Raw genomic sequence first — 23,904 nt, 5'->3', positions numbered from 1 at the left:
CTCCCACATCCAACCCCAGTTCCTACAGCTGACTCCTGGATTGAAATCCTCATCAACGTACACAGAGAAGCCAAAGAACACCTCGAAAAGGCCCGAACAAACACCAAGCATTATGCGGATTCCAAAAGAAGACCTGGGCCTTCATACGCAGTGGGTGATAAGGTCTGGCTATCCTCGAAACTACTACCTCGACACTTACGAACAAATAAGTTGGCTCCCCGGTACTATGGGCCTTTTTCCATAAAGGAAATAATTAACCCAGTGGCCTTCCGACTCAAACTACCAGAATCCTGGAAGAGGATCCACCCAGTTTTTCAAACTTCTTTGTTGAAACCATACGTCCAGTCCTCCCGGACTGCTCCAAGATCTACCCCTGTGGTTGTCAATGATCAATTAGAATACAAAGTGTCTGGAATTTGTGACTCCAGGTACAGACGTGGTCAGCTACAGTATCTGGTCGAGTGGAAAGGGTACCCTCCCAGTGAACACACCTGGGAACCAGTCTCAAACATAAATGCCCCCAGACTACTCCGAAGGTACCACCTTATACATCCGGGTAAACCCGGAGGAACTGGGTTTCGGGGGAGGCATGCTGTCATGAACCACCGGACACATCCCTTCTGGACTTCGTGGTCCCTGACCCATAGGGGTCTGAACTCAGCAGTGTTCCCAACATGGCCGCTGAACGTGAAACGCTGTTTGCCAGTCTCCGCGTTGTATGCTCTGCGTTCTACAAAGCGGCAATAAAGAAAGTTGAAAACATCTCAAGAGATTCTTTACTACTTGATAAACCAAAAACCACAGATATTAAACGCAAGACTCAATTCATAACACAGACTCAAGGAAGATAAAGAAAATATTATCAGAGAACTGGAATATTCTTCTCACGGATTCAAGCTTAAGAAACCATGTGGATGAAAAAGCAAGCATTTGTTTTCGTAAAGCTCTGACCATAAGAAATCTAGTGAGCCCGAGTTTTCTAAAACCATTACCGGACACAAGGAAGATATTTTTTCAATCACTAATGAAAGGTACTCAAAAGTGTGGACATTGCAAATTATGCCCATTCTTGAGCACAGGAAAAAAGGAAATGTTATTACCCAATGGCAATATTAAACAAATTAAACAACTTATCAATTGTAATTCCACATTTGTGATTTATGGACTGGAATGTGTCTGCAAAAAACTCTACATAGGCAGCACGATAAGGAAAATAAAAGTTAGAATGTTTGAACATTTAAGAGCTATTCAAAACCGTGACCTAAGATCTCCCATTGCAATGCATATTTTGGAAAATCATCCTATGTTTGATATATCAGGATTGAGAATATTTGGCTTGGAAAAAATGTCCCTACCGCCAAGAGGGGGGAACAAAGGAGACATTTTGAGAAAGCAGGAATGCAAGTGGATTTGCATAATGGATACATGTACAACTGGTTTGAATAATGATACAGAAATGTATAACTGGTTATGAGACTATTTGTTTGGACAATGACACTGTAATTGGCTATGATATTATATTTTTTTATTTAATTTATTTATGAAGTGAGAAAATTGTTTGGCCAAAAAATGTATTTATATAAAGTATTGTGTTTTTTTATGTTAGGATATAACACTTTGGTTGGTAAAATAATTTTGTATGAGAAATCAGATCTTTCTTATCGAAAGGTAAAATAGTTGCATACTTCCTTTTTCTTAAAAATTTGACTACTTGCATGAGCCTGTATTTTGTGAGCACATACAGGATCGAATTTAGAACAAAATGGCCGCTACAGCGTGAGCGAGCGCAATGACGTCACCGCGCTGTGTGAAAAAACGTGACGCGTGACGTGATGACGTCATCGCGACCCGCGCGAGCCTTATAAATAGAGTAACAAGCTACAGAGTGGCCGCGAAAGCATCCGGCGGCACTCTGCTCTGGAACCTGGACAAAAGCAGGACTTTGAGAAGAAAAACAAAGCTAAATAACAAGGTGAGGTATTTGGATCTGCATTTAGTCTTAGAATTCAAAATTTTGGTTAGAAAAAAGGACTCCAATAGCCAAATATTTGTTGAAATTGAAACTTTAATATAAAATAAAACAAGACCTTCTTTATCCCCTATAGAATCTGAAAGGAATTGACAGCAGAGGGCTGCAATATTAACAACAGTGTAATATACAAAAATAAATAAGGATTGAAGTGAAAGTAACCCTAAAAATTAAGGGAAATGTAAGAATAAGCTTTTTTGGTGAGTATAAAATAATATTTGTCAAACTATTAACTATATAAAGAATCACTATGAAGTTAAAAAGCATATGGCAATGGTCCCTTTTCTAAAAGTTATCCTTTTCTTTTGATTTATTGTCTTTTTTACAAAAAGGTTATCAAGATTATGTTAAACTCTCCTGAAGAACCATTGCAAAGAGTGATGGGGAAACACGTGTAGAGAGTATTTGGGAATTGGAATATATTAAATGGAAAATTGAAAAACAAATTCAATGGATAAGTTTGCATGTGATGCTAACATGTGTAGCCTACAATAAAAGGAATATTGGAACTACAAAGTTGACTACTTGCAATTATTAATCTGTGGAATTTTGCTTTTCATATTTTTTATGAGAGTACTCACCGAAAACAAATTCAAAATAAGTGGTTGGCGCATTAGAGTAAAAGTATAACTCTTATCGATTCTTAAGTTCTAGCTTGCTCCAAGATCTACCCCTGTGGTTGTCAATGATCAATTAGAATACAAAGTGTCCGGAATTTGTGACTCCAGGTACAGACGTGGTCAGCTACAGTATCTGGTCGAGTGGAAAGGGTACCCTCCCAGTGAACACACCTGGGAACCAGTCTCAAACATAAATGCCCCCAGACTACTCCGAAGGTACCACCTTATACACCCGGGTAAACCCGGAGGAACTGGGTTTCGGGGGAGGTATGCTGTCATGAACCACCGGACACATCCCTTCTGGACTTCGTGGTCCCTGACCCATAGGGGTCTGAACTCAGCAGTACTCCCAACATGGCCGCTGAACGTGAAACGCTGTTTGCCAGTCTCCGCGTTGTACGCTCTGCGTTCTACAAAGCTGACATGCCCCCGCAGCCCTGCGCATCTCAACGCTACTGCTTGCAGTAGTCAGAAGTGTGCTGCCATAGTTCGTACTGCGAATTCCAGTGTTTCCTAGTTCCTGGTCCCCTAATTTTCCCCCTCCTTCATTCTCCCCCTTTTTGTCCTCACCTTGCATCCCTGGATTTCCTTCGCACTCGCCTTCTGAGTGCGCTCTTCGCCATTTCTTGGACTTTTTTCCCGGACATCTGAACGCTCCCTGGAGACGGGACACGAACCGCACACTGGAAACTGAGGACCCGCGCACTGGGTTATACAAGACCCGAACGGTGCGGAAGAAGACTTCATCGAAGAACTTGAACAAACAACACAGACAGGTGAGAAGGGGGAAAACCTGTGAAAATATCATCCTTGCTCCTTCAAGGTCTCTCATGATGGGCGTACTGCTATTTTTGATGATCCAGCTGACCTGACTTCCTTTATTCACTCCATTAAAACTGAAGGCATAGACACGTCACTTCCCTTGAATTCTCCCTCTTCTTCGGGATCTTGATGCACTTGTGTTGTTACCAATGTTGTCCTATATTTTGGTGGGTCGGCGCAGTTCTGATGTCCTTCTCCTGCTGTGAGCTGTCTTTTCTTTTCTTTTTTGACGGCTCTGTAGGTGTGACCTACTCCCAGTACGTTTTTTTCTTTTTTCTCTCCCATATCCTACCCTGATCCTATATATTGTCGTATATTTTGATGAGTTTTACTGCCTGGTTCTGCGGCCACTCCCTCCATTTTTTGATGCATTCAATTTGTGGTTAGGCTTCCCCTCCCTCTCCCTTTCTCCTCTTGTTCCTTCCTTTTATGTTTGGCCCCAGTTACTGGGCCGTCCTGTTCATTATTGCATATCATTGGTTCACGATTCTAAAGCACTGTTTGTATCATTCCGGTCTGCTCATATGTTGTGATATTTATTGGTCCATATCTTGCACTTACTTCTATTATTGCACTACTATGATTTTTAAATGTATAACTTGGAACATCAAGGGATGCAACAATGCAATTAAAAGACACAAGATCGTATGCCACCTTAATAGGCTTAAGCGATCAGTAGCATGTATACAGGAAGCACATCTCTCACTTGCTAAAGCCATGAAATCCTTTTGGGTCAAAGACTTTATTGACAGTCCTGCAGTTGGCAGGAAAAATGGGGTTGCTATTCTGCTCAGTAAAAAATTGTCTTTCAAAATTCTGGGTCAAGATGCAGACACTAATGGGCGTTGGGCATGGGTCAAGCTATCGATTGGTTCTGAATCTAGTTCCAAACATCTATGGTCCCACCCTACCTGACCCTGGGTTTTGGGTTTCCATTATGCAAATCATTATTAAATCTGGTCTTACTAATCTTATTATGTGTGGTGATGTTAACCAGGTGATGGATCCCTTCTTAGACAGAAAATCTAAGTGTATGTTCAAAAGAAGCAAATCCCATAAAGCCTTTACATGTTGTCTGACTGAGATTGGCCTCGTTGACACCTGAAGACTTTCTCATCCGACTCATTTAGAATATACCTTTTTCTCACCTCCTCATGACACACTTTCTCGCCTTGACTATATTTTGTCATCTAAATCCCTTACTGATACTATTATCGATTCGACTATCTCTAACATTATAATCTCTGATCATGCCCCAGTAAGCACCTCCTTTAACTTTGTTGACATCAAAAAGCCGTCCTCCAGACGGAGATTCAATAACTGTCTATTACAAAATCAACAGTTTATCCAGTCCTTTCAATCTTTCCAACAACAGTACTTTGCTGATAACCTAGATCATGGCACTTCAGTGGTCACCAATTGACATGTCTTTAAAGCCGTGCTTAGGGGACGTATTATTGCTTACTCTAGTAGGAAAAAGAAGCAGCATAAACAATATCTTGATGATTTGTAGCTTCAACTTTCCAACGCCGAAAAACAGTTCTATAGATCATCCTCTGACACAAATCTTCGCTCTGTCTTATCCTTGCACTTTCAAACTAATACTGAACTTACTGAGATGGCTTCTGGTGCCTTATTAAAATATAAAACCAAAATCTATCAGACTTCCAATAAAGCTGTTAAATCGCTTGCAACATACCTGAAGACCAAAACGGAAAACACTTTCATCTCTCACATTAAAGATAAATCTGATACCACCCTTTCAAATAATGATGATAGTTTTAGCTGCTTCAAGCAATTCCATAGTGACTTATATACCCCTGGAACCGTAGTAGCCCCTGCCAGTATTGATTCCTTTCTTAATAGCATTAGTAGGTTCTCATACCCCAAGATTGATCTTTCTCATTTCGACAGCGATATCTCGCTGCGTGAGATTAATCGCGCTATCAAGGGATTGGGTAAAGGGAAGGCCTACGGTCCTGATGGATTATATATTAATCCAGGTTTTTTGATCATTTTGCCCTGTTCCCGTACTCCTAGGCGCAGTACATTATTTTCCTATTTTGCCTCCCAGAAATGCTCTTCTGGATCCTTTTCTGAGGCTCTACTCAAATTATTCCCCAAAGTGGATAAAGACTCTGATCTTCCCAACAACTATCAACCGATCTCCCTCATTAACACAGCAAGCAAGATTTTCGCTAAGGTTCTTGCTAACAGAATTGAATCATACCTACCCACTTTGGTTAAATCCGATCAAGTTGGCTGCGTCAAGGATACGAACATATCATCGAATGCAAAACTTCTATCAGATGCTCGCTCTGCATATTGTCTCAAAAGATCAAAAAGACATACAAGGCTATGCAGCTATTGCGCTGGATGCTGAGAAAGCCTTTGTTCGGGTCAACTAGGATTTCATGTTTCAATCGCTGCAATGGCATGGCTGTGGCGAAAATTTCATATCTCTCACTAAGCTTCTCTATTTATGTCCCAAATCTTCTATTTGTATAAATTGTCACACGTCAGCCCCGATCCACCACCCATTCTGTGTGTTATCATCATCATCAGGGCAGATGCATTCCTTCAAGAAAGCCTTATGATAGGACCATTGCGCTCCGCTGGGGTGTTTGGCATTATGCAGGACCGTTTCTGTTGCGGTGGCGACTACCGTGGAGACTGGCTAGTGCTGCAACTGTCAGTTCAACTTCAGACTGCATTTCCCATGAAGTTTGATTGCAGTCTGTAGTCCTATGCAGTAACGGCCATGTGTTTCTCGGCTCCGCCTCCTCATTTGATATAATCAGCAGCAGCCCGGGAAAAGATGCTTCTGTTTGTTAGTTACAGCCAACGTCTACGAAGTTCCGTCTTCACTGGCCGCTTTACTTCTGAAGCTTTCTGTAAACCGAACCTACGTTTGTTTAAAGGACTGCCTTGCCATCGCTTGGCCTGTGTTCCACACCTGCCCGTGTACCGAACCTTCTTCTGTTCAAAGGACTGCCTTGCCACTGATTGCCTGATGGTCTACGCCCGCCCATGTACCGAACCCTCATTTGTTTAAAGGACTTCTTTTGCCTGCCTACTGTTCTACATCTGCCGTCTACTGGACCAGATATCCTTACAAAGGACTGCTTTCACCGTGTCTTTTGCCTGCCTCTGTTCCGTCCTCCATATGCAGCTTGGACACTTCAGGTACACTTCTTGTTGAGCCTACATACCTGTTGTTGGGGTGTTCTGAAATGCCTCTTTATTGATCACTTTGAGTTGATTGGTATTTTCACAACCCAGTTCTAGCACTTGCCATCTAGGACACTCTGTATTGGAATTTTTCCTGTTTGGACATTGTTACCTCTTGGTTGTACAAATACTATCAGGAACACTTTGCTGGTATTACTTCCACCTGCTCCACTCCATCTCCATAAGTGCACAAAAGGATGCCTTGCTGTTAGTGCACCTACCCGTACCTAGTGCGCCCCTCCTGCCGCCCGGGACTAGCTACCTAACTAACCTTCCTGTTTATTATTTTGTACCATCGTTGTGTCCTATCTTGGAGCAGCAAATCTCCCTAAACTGCCCCGGGGTAAGACATACAGTTTCTTTCTTGCACCTATTCTAATAATTAGGGTAGTCTATAATTTCCTTTCTGCAATTGCAGGAAGTTCCAGTGCGTGTTCCATTGATTTCAGGGGAGAGGGTTTTCAGGTACTTTCTTTCTTTGTTTATGCTTAATGAACATCCCTGTTGTCTTTGCTTACTGACCACTTGTCTTTTCTTTCAGCTGGGTCCGTGGCGGTGAGTTCTCCCCACCCTTTTGGGTGATCGGTCACTCTGCCTGTACATTACACAGCAGAGAGACATATCATCAAAATGGGTTCTTTCCCTCATAGAGAGGAGGCTCGGGTGGATGTTCCAACCCAAGCTCGTCAATCAAACTCCCAGTTTCGACAGCCGGGGTCTCCTGTCTTGGCTACTCTCCGTCGGGTGAGTAACATAAATGGCCAGCCCTCATCCTTCTTTCCTTTACATAGGGGCACTAGGCAGGGCTGTCCCTTGTCTCCTATTCTTTATATTCCTTCTCTAGAGCCTTTATTAGAACTTATTAGATCTGATAAGAACATCCCTGGGATCCCTGGTGGGAAATCTAGCACTAAAATAGCTGTGTATGCTGATGATATTCTAATTCTCGTAAAGAATCCCAAACTTCATATCCCTTATCTATTGGATAGACTCCATCAGTTTTCCCCAGTATCTGGTTATAAGCTTAACAAGGACAAATCTGAGATTTTACCCCTTAACTCCTTCTCTATTAAACATGATTTAGATGCATGTGTGTTTAAATGGTGTCATGACTCAATTAAATACTTGGGTCTTCGGGTTTGCTTCTTCTGTGATTGATACTGTCAAACTCAATGCAGGCCTTCTGGTCAACAGACTCAAAAGAACTAACGTCAATGTGGTCCCCTCTCTATCTTTCCTGGTGGGGTCGTCTTGACACCATTAAAATGATGTTGTCCCCATTGTCTTGTATTATCTGCAATTGCCCCTGGTCCATCTTCCTCTTTCATTTTTTAAGTCCATCAACTCCATCCTTCTCAGCTTCTTATGGGGAACAGGGAAATGTAACAGAATTGCAGTGAATAAGTTGAAAGCTCCATATCACAGGGTGGTGGGGAGGGGGGAGAGTCAGGTTCGCGGACCTCAAGTTGTATCACTCTGCATTTCTTCTCAAACCGTCCTGTTGCTGTTTTGCCCCTCCCGAATCCTTTAACACCCCCTCCTGGTGTGTGTTGGAAAACCAATTAGCACATCCTTGTGACATTACTGACCTTATTTACGTATTCAACCACTTTTCGGCTGCACCTTTGGACCCCATCAAGGCCTCTATTTCTGCCCTTACATGGTTCCTCTTCCCCAACTGCAAAACCCTGTCCAAGGAACTTTCCCCTTTTCTGTGACATAACATTAATGGTAGGGCTCTATATTGCAGGTCTTGGTTAAATAAAGGCATCAGATCATTAATGGCTGCTCCCTTCTCTCATTTCAACAGCTTAGAAGTCTGTTCCCCATCCCTGTTTCGGACCTTCAATTTTACAATAACTTGTTCAATGCATGCTTAGATGCACTTCAGTGTTTTTCTAATAGCACTCTCATGCCTGATGCCTCAATACTTCTGCTCTTGACCATGACTTCCGATATCAGAGCTACCAAATTCTACAATGTTCTGACTAATGTGGGGCTTCCTGCCACCAATACGACTGTGCGCTCAAAATGGGAGTGTGATCTTGGTTGTGTCCTAGATGATCATACTTGGTCGCTATTGTATTCTAGAATCAGGGGCATCTCTACCTCCGCCAACATTACACAACACCTGTACTTCTCTATTCATAGAGCCTTCATTAACCCCCTGAAATTATTCAGTTTTGGCAAGAGGTGTGGCGAATTCTTAAATTAATCTTTTCTGTTGATATCCCTCTATTGTTTATACATGTATTCCTTGGTAGCCTCGCTGTCATAGATGTCAAGTTACAGACCTCCACCAAGCTGTAAGATCTTTTTATTGCTCTTGCCCTGAAGCTTCTCACTGCCAACTGGAAACACCTAGAAAATATCTCCTCTAAAGGTTGGTGGAATAACATTTGCCATGTACAGAAGATTGAACATTTTATGGCTGCTTACCTAAACGCTATACCCAAGTACAATGCCAAATGGATTATTTTCATTCAGTACTTAGACTACTTTAGTATATCCACTCATGGCTCTTGAGATGCTTATTGTTTATCTGCTTAATTTTGAGTGCATCCTCCCTTTCTCTATATTTGATCATCAGTTCTCTTCGCTTTGTGAATCAAGATTTCAGGATATATATTGCTGTGCGTCCCCTACCCCTTCTTCTTTCCTATTGTTTTCTTGTCTGTCCCCTGGTTCGTTCCCCTGTCTGTCTTTCATTTACAAACTTCATTGCTTATTTGCAGATTCAATAGAATATGAATTATCGCAAGTCTGTATAATGGCATCACTCATTCGTTTTTTTCAAATCGTTCAATGTGTTATTTTGTTGCCTCAGCTCAAATTTTTAACTTTATTGTTTTTATTATATTAAGCATTGCTACTATTGTATTGTTCTTTGCCTTTTTAAAATCTCAATAAAGATGATCAAACAAAAAAAAGAAGCCAAATACAAAATATTATGCCACACTAAGAAATGGCTATAGTGACTGCTCCAAAATGCCAGTCTAGCACTATAATACCACTTATCATGCTTGCTTTATCAAAGATGCCAAATACAAAATATCCTGAAACAGTAAGAAATTACTAGACTGGCTGCACCAAACTGCTCATCTAGCCACTAAATAACACGTATCATGCTTACTGTATCAAAAATTTCCAATACAAAATGTAAGACAAGAGTAAGTAATCGATACAGTGGTTGCATTAAAATTCCAGTCTAGCTTCAGCTAAATACCAACACCTATCATGCTTGCTTTATTAAAGATGTGCCATGTTCCGCTACAGCCTCTGGTCAGTTTGGCAGCGGTGGAGATGGGGCCATGCGCGCTTCCTTCTGTCAGCACGTCTGCAGGGTTTAGTTGCTGCAACAAGGCCTGATGATGTTGACGGGTACCGGTTCCCAAACAAGGAAGACTTCAAAGGCATTGAAGCCTTGGATACCAACTCGTCTCTACTCTCCTAGCCACAGCGCTTATCGTATGTTCGCTTCTAGTATACCCTTATTCTACCTGTCCCTTTGTTCTTCCCTTGTGTCTATCTTTCTACCCACACGCCTCTCTCTCTAATGCGTTCCCTTTTTACCATAGCTGTATCCCGGCGAACACCCTTGCTACCTTGCTTTCTCTGCTCCAGTTCCCTTCGTCCGCATTGCCTCCCAATCCTGTGCTCTTCATTGCCACTCACTCCAGCCTGCACTGTACTGCTTTGTCACGCTTGCAGCATTTCACCATAGCACTACTCTACCACGTACCGGATTTTACATCATGAGGGCTTAATTTCTTGGACCAGACTTCACCCCTATAAAGGACTAATGCTACATGGTTTTATGACCCAGAGGGTTTCCCTGTGGCATTTGTTGACCCTGTTTTACTCAATCAGGGACGTAAGGGCTTCGGGGCATTCCTTGCTGCCTTCACTCTGTTGCTGACATCTGATCAGGTTAGTGCCATCCCTGTTATCAGCATAACAGATAACAACGTTTACTTCATTATGGATCGGATGCGGCATCTGATGGCAGGAGTTCAGAGCCTTACTTTAGAGGTACAGAGCTTAAAACATGAGAATGTGACTTTGCACCAACAAATTACATGTACTCCTGGACCTACAGACATATCGCCAGAGGCATTGCCAGGAGGGGATGGAAACCTGCATAAGTTAAAGGAGTTTATAGACACCTGCACGGTCCAGTTCACTTTCAAAGCCGCCTTTTTTCCTACAGAAAGAGACAGAAAGAGACAAGGTTAGCTATATGATTTCCCACCTTACTGGTGGGGCTTTGGCATGGGCTACCCCTCTCGTAACCACCAATAACCCAATACTAGATTCCTACCATGCCTTCGTTAACAGCATTTGGTCCATGTTCGGCAGACTGGAGGTAACCGTATCAGTTTAAGAACAGTTGCTGAACTTCAGACAAGTGTCAATGCGTATATTGGTTTACATGACCCGTTTCAACAGATGGCCTCAGGAACAGCCTGGCTAGATGATGCTCTGATAACCTTGTTTAGAAGAGAACCTACTGAGGAACTGAAAGATGAAGTCTCCCAGGTCCCTCGCTCTGCTAATCTTGCTAAAATGATAACCTTAGTACTGCAACTCGACTATCGTTTGCAAGAAAGACATTCATGATGCAAGAGGGGAAGAACCATCAGACAGACCAGTGATCAACCCCGGATGAGAACAAAGAGTCCTGAACAGGAAGAGCCAATGCAACTGGGAGTAGCCCAAGGTCAGCTTTCTGCAGAGCAAAGGACACAAAGGCGTTCTTTGGGGCTATGAATGTACTGTGCATCCAAGGGACATCTGGTGTGCAATTGTCCTCTGGCCCCACCCAGGTGGTCGGGAAACACCAGCTACCGATCATAGGGGGTACTACGATCTGGGAAAGCCAGTCCAGTTCCCCAGAGTGGAAACTGTCAGGCATTAATCAGTCCATGGTAGTCATCAGTGTCACGGTTACACTTTGGGAACATGAATTGACCAACAAACCAGCATTAGTTGGCTGTGGAGAAGCAGGTCTGTTTATCAATGACCAGTGGGCCAGAGCCAAGGGTCTCCCGAGAGTACAAAAAGACATAACCATTCCCGTGGATGGTGTGGACAGCCCACCATTGATCTCAGGTCCCATCAAAGAACAGACCATGGCACGTTCCATGAGTATCGCCACACACTCTGAATTTATTTAGTTTGACATCATTAAGGCAGCCCACTATCCAATAATATTTGGTGTTACATGGCTAAGATGTCACAATCCTTTCAGGAATTCGACTGCAGGTTCACTTTTTCTTGGGTCAAAATTGTGTGTTTCCCACTACCTGACAGGGTGGGGGTTGGTGGGTCTCAATTATTTGACCTCGGTCAGGCCTCCAGTGGCTCCAGCTACCCTTGTTGAGAATGTTAAAACAATTCCGAGTCCTACCACTCTTTTCAGGATGTATTTTCAGACCTCCAGTTTAAGGATTTACCTCCTCATTGACGAGATGACTGAGCTCTGGAACTTGTGCCAGACAAACTAGTCCCCTTTGCAGCATGTATATCCTCTTGGAGAAGGAAAGGAGGTTCTGAAAGAGTAATTACAGACCAATTTGAAGAACAGATTTATAACCGAATCAAAATCTCCAGCTGGAGCATCTCTGTTCTTTATCCCAAAAAAGAACACCACAGAATTACATCCGTGTATCGACTTCCAGGGACTCAACAAAATCACCATTCCCAATCATTATCCCATACCCCTCAGACCTGATATCCTGGAAGCCTTTACAGGGGCCTCTGTATACACAAAGCTAGATTTTCAGGGGTGCTTATCATCTCATTCGTATTTGCACCAGGACGAGTGGAAGACGGCCTTTTGTATTCCGTTCAGCCGCTATGAGTATTGAGTAACGCAATTCGGTCTATAAAATGCCCCTGCGATTTATGGATCATGTTTTGACAGACTTGCTTCTCCATTCAGTTATCGTGTATCTAGACAATATCCTAGTCTTCTTGCAATCCATCCCTGATCATGTACTGCATGTACAGACCATTTTACAATGATTACAAAATAATCATCCCTTTTGCAAACTCGAGAAGTGTGAATTTCATCGCTCAGAAATCACTTTCCTTGGGTATGTACTCTCTTCTCAAGGTACGGCAATGAATCCGGACAACGTTTCTGCAGTCCTGGATTATCTTTCTAACACCCAGGGCCTCATTACGAGTCTGGCAGTAACGCTGCCAGTGCTATCGGCGGGTTGCCGCTGGAATCGTAAAATGTTACTGGCGCCTGACTTCCTGGTGCCACAGAGAGATTACAATTCCGGCGGCCAGGGAAGTCAGGTGCTGGTAAAATGCTAGTCCCCATTCACATAGAGTCCCATAGGTCTCTATGTGAGTGGGGACTCAGAAGCGCTGGCACTGTTGCACCCTTGTTTCCGGACGGGAAAACTTGTAATGAGGCCCCCTGTCTTTATCGGAATTCAACTACACGGTTCTAGAGAAAGAGTCCATGCCCATAAAATGGGCTTTCCAAGAATGCCGTCATCTCCTTCTTAGTTCTCGTTTTCCTGTTGAAGAAAAGACTGAGCATCAAAATCTGAAGAGTCTTCAGTATGGTGAGACACAAAGCAGTCGTCAGGCCTGCTGGGCCCATTTATTGTCTCCTTATGACATCACATTTATTATAGTCCCTAGTGCTACTAACCTTATGGCAGATGTGTTGTCACGTACGTCAGGGTCGACTTTGGCCAAACTGCAATCAGAAAGAATGTTTCCTAAGGCCATCTTTTTTTAATTTGGCATCTGACTTTATCCAGACCTTACGACGGGAGACCAGCATAAAAGAACAGCTCTGTAGAACTCTGGCAAACAAATATGCTCTCTTCCAGAAACAATGATTGTAATTTCATGGTCATCAGGTATTAGTCCCTACCCTGCGGTTACATAAATCTGTTGTCTGTATGTGTCATGATTCGGTGATGGCAGTACACTGAGGAGAAAAGGCCACCTTGGAACTTATTCATCGTCATTTCTGGTGGCCAGGAGTTGCTTCAGATGTCCACAATTACCTATCCTCCTGTGTGGTTTGTCCGCAGACTAAAGTACCTAGGAAACATCCTTTGGGAGAACTAGTCCAGCCAGGCCTACTATCCAAGCCCTGGCAAACGGTTTCCACTGCCTTTATCGTCGACCTGCCCCCTTCTACTGGTTTTATGACCATAATGGTGGGCATCAATTATTTCATCAAGATGGTGCATTTTTTGCCCTTACTTTGGATTCCCATGGCACAACACATGGCTCGTTGATTCCTGAGCACTATATTCTCTTGTCATGGATTGCCTGACACCATCCTTTCAGATTGTGGATCCCAGTATACCTCTGCGTATTCAGGTTTAGTCTGCAAGGCCTTAGGTATGAAAAGAGCCCTCAGATTTGGGTTTTACCCACAAACCAACGGACAGACGGAGCACTTAAACCAGATGTTGGAAGACTATCTCAGGTGTTTTATTTCTGCAGCCCAAGATAACTGGGTGGAACTTTTTGTCACATGTGGAATTTGCTTATAATAGCTCGAGTTATTCTGTCTTGGGAGTGAGCCCGTTCTTCGGTACATATAGATACAACCCCTCGTATTTACCAGCAGTGGTAAGTGAGGAGTCAGAAATGCGAGGCAGACAACTTGATAGAGGTTTTTCACAAGTAGCCATTTTATTAAATTATAAGGGTCTGATAAACCCCTCGCTTTCCGTAACCTAACCAGGATTTCCTTGCCTGTAAAACTAGGACTAAACAAAATTACTCTAACATCAAAAGGTATCTGTCCCTCACACATACCGATATACCAAAATCATACAGCACCAGGAAGCTGAGACGGCGACAACAATCCCAGGAAACCTGCCAGAGGGACTGGGCGGTGCCAGGAGCCCTTGTATGGGAAGGCTGGCAGTAGGTACTGCCGTACAGCAGAGGGGGAACAGAGGCCAGTGTGAGCTTTGTGGCATACCCAACGAACTGGCGGTTTGTTTCCCATTATCGAGAGCCACCGGAAGGAGCTACGAAGAGCCGGTAATTGTCAGAAGACACTGGGGAGACTGGAGCACTTTGAAGGGACTGAAAATAAGTAACGATCCACGAATGCAAGTAAACGCGGCATTTATTGAATGCCAAATTGAACAGAAGTTGATATTTGAGTGAGCACAAGAAAATGCTGCATCTATTGAATACCGAACTGCAAGAAAGTCGCGAGTTGAGTGAGCATGAGTAAATGATGCATCTATTAAATACCGAACTGAAAGAAAGGTGCTATTTGAGTGAGCCCAAATCAATGCTGCATATATTCAATACCGAACTGAAAGAAAGGTGCTATTTGAGTGAGCACAAGTCAATGCTGCATATATTGAATACCGAACTGAAAGCAAGCTGCTATTTGACTAAACTACGATGTGCTGAATGGTGAATTAACACTTTAAGTTAAATAGTCATATCAAGTGGCACACTTACAGTAAAACGCAATAGAAACAGAATTAAAGACGTGATGGACCTGAAGCATTGGTTTGAGCATTACAAATGCAAAGAAGAAGAATACAAAATATCAGTTATAACCACAAAAGTGACAAAGTGTCATAAGTATATGATAAGCCAAGTACTGGTATAAAAGAGTGTCACAAGGAATATAAGTGTGGAAAGTGAAAGCCCAGGGCAGAAGAGTCAAAAAGGGGCCCAGTAGCTTTAGGGAGACTTATGGTTGTGTGACCTCTGATGGGTGGACCGTGCGGTCTCACAACTGTGCCTAGACCAGAAAGTCTCCTAATGTGAAAGTTACCAACATCAAGAATCAAGCCAGAGACAAAGTATAGGGTTACTGGTTACGTGACCTATGATGGGTGGACTGTGTGGTCTGACAACTGCGCCTAGACCAGGAAGCCCTGAATGGTGATCAAGCTGCAAAGAAGTGTGAAACAACTAGTGAAGCATACCTAAAGGTGAATCAAGCGGACCAGGTGTTTCCTTTTGAACTTGGAACAAATGAAGCCAATGTGAGTGCTAAGTTAAATTCTTGGGGAAGGGTGTCCCACGACCTCCATTTTGTGTGAACTGTGATACATTTGAACTTGGGGAAAGGAATCCCAAGACCACCTCTTTATGTGAACTGTGATACATTTGATCTTAGAGAAGGTAATTTCAAAACTTGACCAAGCACTATTGAAGTGAATCTCTATTGGAACTGTATTGCACTTGAAATAGGGAACTGAAGAAGAACTCAAGCTGGAAGTAGCTTAACCTTTACTTTTGAACACTTATATTTTGCTGAGAAAAGTCCCCCACCATGTTTAGTTATAGTTGTGAGAACAAGCATAGGTTTTGATACAGACAGACACTTATTTTGGACTTGTAGACACAGACTTTCCTTAGATTCTTTAGGTAGGGAAAATCCCACCTTTGCGTAGGGCAAGTTAGGTGTTACACCATCCTGAAAATTAATAAAGTTTTGTTTGGAATTGTAAATCTGTGGTCTGTGTCATCTCTCTTGATACCATGCCTGTTTCACACTTGCCACTTTCTTTCCACCATAACCTTTCATCACAATGCAGTACTGCAATGTCTTGTTCCTGGTCCACTAACCTGCCAGGACTACCACTAACAATCCCTTTCCTGGTGTACTCACCTGCCAAGATAAAACTCCTACCACTGCTACAAGTACTCTATGGTGAGGCTTACTTCAAACATTAGCAAAGTCTTTGACTTTCAACAACATTGAGATTCACAACTTCTTCTATAAGGGTACAACATACATTGATGTTGTTTATTCCACTGATGTGTTTGCAACGTACAATGCAGGTTACACTCCTCCCCTCCTTGATATTCCCTACAAGAAGGGTTTCTCTCCTGCCACCTTTGGGTTTCTACTATCACACAAAGTAACTGCTGGTAATATTTCTTATTCAGGTTTCTCTCTTTAAGAAAGCCTTTTTTTTCTTTCATTTAAAATGAACCTTCTTTGTCTTGGTTTAGTCAGTTTAGTTTGTTTATTTATACCGTGTGCCGAGGTAACTGGGCACCAGAGACTTGGAGTCTTGGGCAATGTTAGTTATCCGTTTTAAATTGTGCCTCCTCTTCACTTTTGCAATGTTGGTTATACTCTTGTATCAATATTGCTCCTTCTTTATTCTTCCCATGATGTTCAGTCTTTCCTGAATATTGCCCCCTCTTTACTTGGGCAATGATAGTTACCATCTCTCGCCTGTCGTTTCCTCTCAATATGATTACTGCGCTGAAAATACTTTCTTTCATTAGTTTGGTATTCAAAATGGATATAGGCAGGTAGCATGTTTATTAGGGAACGCCCCCTGTTCACCTTTCAAAGGCTAACTCACCTGTTTCTTATTGCACGTCCGTTCATCCTTCTACTACCTCCACTTTTTCTTCGGTCATCAGACCAGGAGCTTCTGACAGCTAGGGTGTGGTTACCATGATCCGGGCCTGTCACAACAGGAGCATTTATTCCTTCGTGCATTCTCCGATGCTCATTAGACAGCCGAGTCGGGCACAGGATATGGCAAGTCTCTCTCTCCCACGGGGCAGCTTGTTACACCGCTGCTTCCCGCTGCACAACCTCTGCAGTTTAGGCTTCTAATTTCTGGAACTCCCTCGGACCATAATCCGCTACAAATGCGGTTGCAGTCCTGGCATCTTTATTTCTTTGCCTCTGCTGAATACACAGCTGCTCACTACTTCTACTGCTTCTCTTGGTGTGCACCTGAGGGGGCTTTAAATAATCAAAAGTCCCGCTCAGGTGTGGGCTATAAGAAACACTAGACTGCATATTGCTGTTCTGCACCTCTGAGCCCCTTTCCTTCATCCCAATACCTGGAGCATTATGGGACTTGAAGTCCCCAATGTTCTTGTTCTTTTCATCAAAGGTTTCGATTTTGATCTCATCTGACTCACTCTGTTTATAGAATGTCCCTCTATAAAAGGGTTCTAAAGGAAATTCATCGTTGATTCACAATTTCATAGCTCAAATAGAGAGTGACTCACATTTATCAAAAGCAATGGTATTGATGTTTTGATCCTTACATGTTCTATTAAATTCCCATGCTGGCCATTAGCGTTTATACTACTAATACTTTGTGTGTTTTTAGAACGGGGAGTCTTACTCTGACAGCATGCCATTAGGTATTACGTAATTATGAAAGTCGCACCTTTCGAAGAAGATGAGTACTGTGTCTATCCTAACACAGTCACCTTATTTCCTTGGTGACCTTCTCCTTCAAGGTGATCCACCCAGCTAATATCACCCGCAAGTTTAGGATCAGGTAGCAGCAGCCTTCCCTTCACCACCTGGAAGGAGACATTAGGCAGAGATTCTGTGAGGACTCCACATGATTCATCTCAGGTACCCACAGCTACTCGGTTTCCGGCGATCGCCACCCTAAATTTCGGACATAAAGGTTGGACACAAGACTCCTCTTGTGGCATTGACAGTGTCCCAAGCCCATGCCAAGCACTTTGCGGACCAGCATCGATCACCAGCTCCTTCTCTTTGTCCTGGCGACAGTGTCTGGTTCGCTTCTCATTTTCTTCCTCGTGACTTGGTTCCCTCCAAACTCTCACCCAGATTCTTCGGTTGCTTCGAGATTCTGGCTACCAAAAGTCCTGTTGGTTATAAACTGTGTCTTCTTCCTTCCTGGTCTCGAATTCATCCTGTGTTTCATGTTTCTCAACTGAAACCCCATATTATGGATAATTTTCAGTGGAATGCAAGACCACAGCCTCCTTCTGTTGACATGGCCACCAGTCCTGAACTCGAGGTGTCTGGCATTTGTGGTTCCTGATATTTCAGAGGAAAGCTATAATATCTGGTGGACTGGAAGGGGTATGGTCTGTCAGATCACGGTTGGAATCACGCAGCATTTGATCATGTCTCAAGATTAGTGAGTCTTTTCTACAGGCTACATTGTGCTAAACCTGGTACTTTCTCTCATGGGAAGGGTGCATATTGTCATCCCGCTACAGCCGCTGGTCGGTTTGGCAGCCATGAAGACAGGTCCATTGCACGCTTTCTATTGTTGGCACGTCTGCAGGGTTCCATTGCAGCAATTTAATTGCTGTGGCATGGCATGATGACGTTTACGGGTGCTGGTTCCTAAACAAGGAAGACTTCAAAGGCAGTGAAGCCGTGGGTACAGACACATCGCTACGCTCCTAGCCACTATGCTTATTGTGAGTTTGCTTCTAGTATACCCTTAATCTACCTTTCCCTAAATTCTCCCCTTGTTTCTGTCTTTCCACCCGCACACCACTCTCTAATGCTCTCCTTTTTTGCCATAGCTGTATCCCAGCAAACACATTTGCTACCCTGCTTTCTCTGCTGCAGTTGCCTTCCTCAGCATTGCCCCACACTCCTTTTGTGTTCTTCATTGCTACACACTCCAGCCTGCACTGTACTGCTGTGTCACACTTATAGCATTTCACTGTAGTGCTTCTCTACCATGTACTGAATTCTACATCCTGAGGGATTTATTTCTTGGACCCGATATCACCACTGTAAATGACTAACGCTACAGTTATTTCTGCCCAAAGGATTTCCCTGTGGCCCTTTTTTACCCTGTTTTTATTCAACCAGAGAAGCAAGGGCTTTGGGGCCTTCCCTCCGTTGCTGACATCTGATCAGGTTAGTGCCACCCCTATTATCAGCATAACAAGATGCCCCCTACGAAATGTCATACCACAGTAAGAAATTGGTAGACTGGCTGCATTCAATTGCCAATCTAGCTATAGAATAAAACTTATCATCTTTCCTTTATTGAAGATGCGTAATACAAAATGTCATGCCACAGTTAGAAATGGCTAGACTAGCTGCACCAAAATGCCAGTCTAGCCATGTAATAACACTTATCATGCTTGCGTTATCACAGGTGTCAAATACAAAATATCATGCCACAGTAAGAAATGGCTAGAGTGGTTGCACCAAAATGCCAGTCTAGCCATGTAATAACACTTATCATGCTTGCTTTATCAAAGATGCCCAATTTTATTTGGTATTATTATTTGGTTATAAAAAACCTTTTACACATTTTAATACATCATTATTGCATAGAATAAATAGTGAGTCTGTTAATTAAAACCATTTCAAATCAAACCCAGCCTAAAACTTCAAATAAGAACATCCTAATAAAATGTAAATAAAAACTTCTTTAAAAACTAAATAATAGCCTTCCATTTCAATACAAATCAATTAAGGCTGGTCAACACTGTGCTGTTCCCATTACTCCCTAGACAAAAGTGCTAAAAGTGCAATCCTAAAACAAATTCCTTCACCAGGGGATTTAATAACAGTGAGTCTAAGTGGTTTGTTAATGCAATCAAAGCCATTCTCCCAGATAAACATAGTTTCCACATGGACTCATGATTACTTAGGGAACATAAATTCACATATCTGTGGAAATAAATTAGTCTTTATGAATGACTGAAAGTTTCCTTTCCATTTTCCGCCTCACAAAATCTACAAAAACCCATTTTAGGGAGCAATTGCCCATATCCAATTGAAACATCCCTGGTGGGTAGCATTTTCCACCAAAATTGGAGAAAGCTACCTCTAATTCGAATAGGGGGATTAATCGTTAAATATGGAGCCAACATACCCACTTTTTGTAATCAGCACTCAAGTGGTTCAAAAATGTGTATGTGTGCATCTCATCCATAGTAGTAGCCCAATCATAGTGTAAAAGCTGCAATTGAACTTTCACAGGATTTGTCTCTAATTCCTTTGCGGATGACCCAATTTGGTTAAGAAGATTGCAGCAGAATGTTAAAAATGAATTAGTAAAATGGTCACCTTTATTCTCAGAAATGTGGTGTAGGTCGGCAAGTAAAGAATCCTTAATTGTATTTAAAATTCTATAATACAATTTTACATTTCCAATTGGCCCTTGCTTTAAGAGAAAACATGCCCAGCTCGAAGTGAATCAGTGCCATTGGTGTGCAATTTGGTAGCTGCAAAAATGTTGTCCAAATGAAACTTTCCAACGAGGGTAAAAAAATCTAACACCCAGATGCCTGAATTTCTGAGCCATATAAAATGCTGGGTACAATTTTCCCATAATAAAATCTCAATGCTTGAATCAATGAGAATGTGCCATACCTACTATCAATTCTGCGCAATTGACTAATAAAATTTGTCATCCGCGTCTTCAACCATGCTTTAATAAATTCCTTTTGCGGTCTCACTACAATAGGAAAACCTAAGTAAATAAAATTAACAACCAACTCTACAGGGCTAGTTTCCACATACCAGACACATTTTTTAGCCAACCTATTCTGCATGCATTGCATAATTTTTATTTTCTCCACATTCACCATCAGAGAGTGAGCATTTGCAAAATTCCAAAAAAGCATTAATTAGGCGCTGTGTACAGTCAAAAATGATAAAATCGTCCACATAGGCCAACCATGTAACTTTAAAGTTACAAATTTTGGGAGAGGCAAAGGCAGCAGAAGTTAAGAATTCACCAACATACGACATGTATAAATTAAAAAGGATTGGCACCAGCACGCACCCCTGCCTTACACCCCATAATGTCTTAATTTTTTCAGACCGGGAACTCTGCTTATCTTATCTGATTTGTACATTTGTTCCTTCATAAAGACCCATGATGCAGCGCAGTAACCCTTTCGGAATACCCCATTGATCCAATTTGGTCCATAAAAGGCAACGATCAACCGCGTCAAACGTGGCCGACAAATCTATGGTGGCCAGAAAGATGGAATCATACTTTAAGGACCATGCCTGATCAATAACGCCCTTGAAAACAAAGCCCTTAATAGATGTCACCTGATGTTTGCGGAACCCCGTCTGCCACTTTGAAATTGTCCCTGTCTCTAACTGCCACTGCTCGAGATGGACCAACAGCAAGGCCGAAAAGACCTTGCTGTTGGCGTCGAGAATAGCAATTGGGCGGTAATTAAGAGCATCCGATATTAGCCCCTTTTTGAAGATTGGTAGAATGAAAGCAGTAGACCAGGAGGGAGGAAACTGATAGGAGGAGGCAATTTAATAAAAAAGGGACTGCCAAAATCTTCATTTACAGCTCTGGATTTCCTTTGAATAACAGATTAGATAACTTGTTGGGCCAGGGGCCCTTGAGGGGCTAATTTTCCGTATAATATCCTCGATCTCACTAGTGACAATTGGCAGGACCCAATCCTTTTCTGCGTAATCGTAATCCCAGATCCCTTTGCCAGTTGAGTTACTAGGCTGAGCAAAGAAATCAGTAAAATGAGAAACCCAAGTCGATTCTGAAACAGGATTTATTATGTTCACCGATTCAGGGGAATCAATGTCATTAATTGTCTGCCAAAAGTCCCAAGAGTTTTTATTGGGCAAAATAGACAGCATGTGTTCTGCTTCATGTTGACCCCTCAAAAATCAAAGACCTGTAAGGCAATTTTAATATGTCTGATTAGCTTTTTTACAATCTTGATTTTTTTATGATACGAAAAGCTTAGGGGATCTCTTTATTGCTCTTATTGCTGCCTTTAAACTGTTCCTTCTGCCAACTATCTCTCTATCATAAAGATGCAGATGTTTCCTTTGAGAATCTTTGGTAGATGTTGTAAGCATCGGCACACTTTGCTCAGTTAAGGAGCCAACTGAATCCTCAGATTTTCCCCCTGCGAAACAGGAGAGCAGAATGGCAGGGGAGTTAGTGATCACAAATATGGCAAATAGGGTATTGGGTCTTCTAAATGATACAGGATTCCAGCCAACTCTATTTCCAGCCATAATTACTCTCAAATCCATGATAATGGTTCCCGTTTCTAAACCAGTGAGATCTCCCATCACAAATCCTGCAGAAAGTGTGCAGTAGTCACTAAATTCTGTGGGGTTAATATTTAAGGAGTAACATCTATCAAACAGACGTTGGCTAACAAAGATGTAGTCCAATGTTGATTGACTGGAGCCATTAAACCATGTCTAATGGCTCGGGACATCCCCACCGACTTCTCCATTTAACATTACTAGTCCAATCACACTGAGCGCTTTGGAACAAATCTGGCCCATATAATCTTTTGTATCTTTCATTGTTCTGCCGCTAGATGATAGCACAGGAGCCCTGTGTACAGCATTAAGATCCCCTGAGAAGAATATAACCCCTCTCTCCCAGATATCCAAACATTAATTTATACATTCCATAATTTTTCCTAAAAAATCCCCAATGTTACCTACCCCAGATGCCAGTATACGATTATGACAAAAACGTCAATTATTAAATCAAGAGTAATTCAAACATGGGTCGCCAGGATACCAAAAGGGATTTCAACATGAACAATTATAGATAAAACAATAGACGATTTAACCAAGAGTCCACCATTTGGTCTTCCCGCCAAACCCCTTAATGCAAGTTGAAAGGAATAACCATAACCATCGATCAATGGAGCGTTCGTAAACCATGTTTCTTGAAGATGTATTACCAAGTTTGGATTGAATAAGAGGTTTACCAATGGTTTAGTAAACAGATGAATGTGGCCCTGCGTGTTCTATGAAATAAATGTCAATTCAAAAGGCTTAATGCTTTGTGCCGTGCCCTGAGGATGATCTAAATATAAACAATGTCCTTGAGTGTCCCCACAGTTCCTATTGGTTGAGATCGATGGAGAATATTGTCAATAAGTTCCTGACCAAGGGGATCGGGGACCCAGCAAATTATCTCTCTTACTGGTTGAGTGGGAGCCTTGGGGACATCAAAATCTCTCAGTATCATGTATGGATGTAGGCTTATAACTAGTCTGCGTTGGTTTCACTGATGCCCAATACGTAATGTCAGGCCCGGTGGTCAAAGTGGGTGGGAGCGGTTGGGAGCAGTGCTCCTCTACTTTTTTTAATTACGTTTTACTGTTCCTATACTTCTGTCTTAAAAAGAAACAGTTCCAGAATGGTTTTATTTGAAAAGAAAAGTTTAGGAAGAAGTTGAAACATGCACTTTCAGTGCACTGCACTGAACGTTCCTTTAAACAACAGGTGCACGTGTTTGGGGGTTTGTATTTTGTGTGGGAGGTGGCATTACAATGGGGTTTGTGACGGGCGGGGTCAGACCAGTAGGGAACATAGTTGCACTACTTCTTTTCATACACTTCAACCACTGGTCATGCCACAGTAAGAAATGTCTAGACTGGCTGTATTAAAATGCCAGTCTAGCTACATAAAACCTCTTATCATTCTTGCTTTATCAA

The sequence above is a fragment of the Ambystoma mexicanum genome, chromosome 2p (assembly GCF_040938575.1).
Source record: "Ambystoma mexicanum isolate Mex_15411 chromosome 2p, UKY_AmexF1_1, whole genome shotgun sequence".
In the NCBI taxonomy this organism is placed as follows: Eukaryota; Metazoa; Chordata; class Amphibia; order Caudata; family Ambystomatidae; genus Ambystoma; species Ambystoma mexicanum.
This window is presented reverse-complemented; position numbering follows the sequence as displayed.